Source organism: Babylonia areolata, chromosome 23 (genome assembly GCF_041734735.1).
Source record: "Babylonia areolata isolate BAREFJ2019XMU chromosome 23, ASM4173473v1, whole genome shotgun sequence".
Classification (NCBI taxonomy): domain Eukaryota; kingdom Metazoa; phylum Mollusca; class Gastropoda; order Neogastropoda; family Buccinidae; genus Babylonia; species Babylonia areolata.
In genome coordinates this window covers 37,849,613-37,852,200 of record NC_134898.1, presented here as the reverse complement: position 1 = coordinate 37,852,200, position 2,588 = coordinate 37,849,613, and positions in this window count along the sequence as shown.

Here is a 2,588-nt window from a genome sequence, read left to right as displayed (position 1 = left end):
GCGTAACTGGTCGACTAAACAGGTTTCGTAAGAGGGGAAGAGGGGGGGGGGGGGGTCAATCCGACTTATCAGTAACTCAGGTCAACAGAAGTGGACCGCGTGGTGAAAAACGTGATGTCTGACTGCAAAAAGTCCCTGCTGTTTCTCATAACACGTTTTTAATCTTCTTTTTATTTTGTGGGAAGTTTTACGGGATGGGCGGGTGAATAGGAAAAAGGGGCTGATGATGATAGGAACAGTATCAGTCAGACATCTGCTCATGGCTTTGCACGTGACTAGCATGAACTTGACAAACACGTTCTTTCTCTCTCTGTCTCTGTCTGTCTGTCTCTGTTTGTCTGTCTGTCTGTCTATCTGTCTGTCTCTCTCTCTGTCTCTGTCTGTCTGTCTCTGAATTTGTCGTTGTTATTGTTGTTGTTGCTGTTGCTGTTGTTGTGTGTGTGCGTGTGTTGTCATGTGTCCTTGTGTGTGTGTGTGTGTGTGTGTGTGTGTGTGTGTGTGTCTGTCTGTCTGTCTGTCTGTGTCTGTGTCTGTCTGTTGGAATTGAATTATTGTTTGCTTGCCTTCTTACACAGAAAGAGAAAGAAAGAGAGAGAGAGAGGGGGAAGACTCTCTTCTGTTGGTGTATACACTCAGCACTGATCAGCGGCTGTGGATTACCACCAACACTCTGGAAACAACAAGGGGTGGAGTGGTGGCCTAGTGGTAAATGCCTCCGCCTAGGAGTGAGGGAGTCTGAGCGCTGTGGTTCGAATCCCACACTAACCAGAATGTTCCCCCTCTCTACTCGACCTTGGGTCATAGTCTAGACTCTAGTCATTCGGAAGAATTGATAAACCAGGGTCCCATGTGTAACATGCTTAAAAAAACACAGTAAAACAGCGCGGAACAACAAGAGTATATAAAAATCTACTTTGATGAACAAATACACTTGCAATACAATACAATACAATACAAACAATACAATACAATACAATGCAACACAACACAACACAATACAATACAATACAATACAAGAGAGAGAACTCAGACAGTGAGTCAGTTTACAAAATCAGCTGTCAGGTCCGTCACGTGAAACTGCACGTGTGGCATGTGATAAGACGACCGTGCTTCCACTCAGAGGGTTAAAGATACCCACACTCTCTCCATGCTCTGACTTCGCCTTCTTCTTCTTCTTGTCATTGTTCTTGTTCTGCTTGTTCTCTCTTGTTCCTCTTGTTGTTGTTATCTTCTTCTTCTGTATGATTTTCATATTTGGTTTCTCCTCCTCCTCCTACTTCTCCTCCTCCTCCTCCTCCTAATCAGCACTATGATGATGACAACGACGACGACGATGATGATGGTGATGATTATTATTATTGTTGTTATCCTAATAAAGCAGTTTACGACTACATTATTGCTCCGGTTTTCTAAGCTTCTGAATACTTTCCAAAATATGGCCATATATTAAATTATGTGATGGAAAAGCATGAAGATAAACGCCAACATGTGTGTGTGTGTGTGTGTGTGTGTGTGTGTGTGTGTGTGTGTGTGTGTGTGTGTGTGTGTGTGTGTCTGTCTGTCTGTCTGTCTGTCTGTGTGTTTGTGTCTCCGAGACAGAGATGCTTTGACGCTTTAATGTCACTGGTCGTGAGGTCCTTATGACACGGGTGAATGCATCAACATACTTTCAATGTATAACAAACAATTACAATAAAAGAATAAAATGGTGAAAGCAAATAGTGAAACAAAACAAAGTTCCTTCTTTGAAGAAAAATGCTATCAACCAGCAGGCTACCAACACACAATAACTCTGTTCATTCACCTATCAATGCACCATGCAACATAAATTATTCCAAAACTGGCTACAGAAGAAAATTGTTAAACCTGTCTGACCACGTAATATGAATTTAAATTATGAATCTATCTTTTTTTTCTCTCTCTCTCCCTCTCTTCTAATTTTTTATTTTATCTTATTTTATTTTTTAAGTGTTTTTTTTTTTCTCAAGGCCTGACTAAACGCGTTGGGTTACGCTGCTGGTAAGGCATCTGCTTGGCAGATGTGGTGTAGCGTATATGGATTTGACCGAACGCAGTGACGCCTCCTTGAGCTACTGATACTGATACTTACCACGTAGTTATGCTTGTTGTGCTTTTTGCCTAATCTTCATAGCTTCTGATATAAATTTTGCTAATGAGATTATCACCTCGTGATCTGATGTCAACATTCTAAAGACATCCTTTATTTTTCCCTTTTTTTTTTCAAAAACCAAACATTTACTTCTCAAATTATCATACGATTTACAATCAAATATAAAATGAATTTCATTGTCAACTGTGGAGTTACACAAAGGACATTTGTATTTGTATTTCTTTTTATCACAACAAATTTCTCTGTGTGAAATTCGGGCTGCTCTCCCAAGGGAGAGCGCGTCGCTACTCTACAGCGCCACCCATTTTTTTGTATTTTTTCCTGCGTGCAGTTTTATTTGTTTTTTCTATCGAAGTGGATTTTTCTACAGAATTTTGCCAGGAACAACGCTTTTGTTGCCATGGGTGTTTTAACGAGCGCTAAGTGCACGCTGCACACGGGACCTCAGTTTATCGTC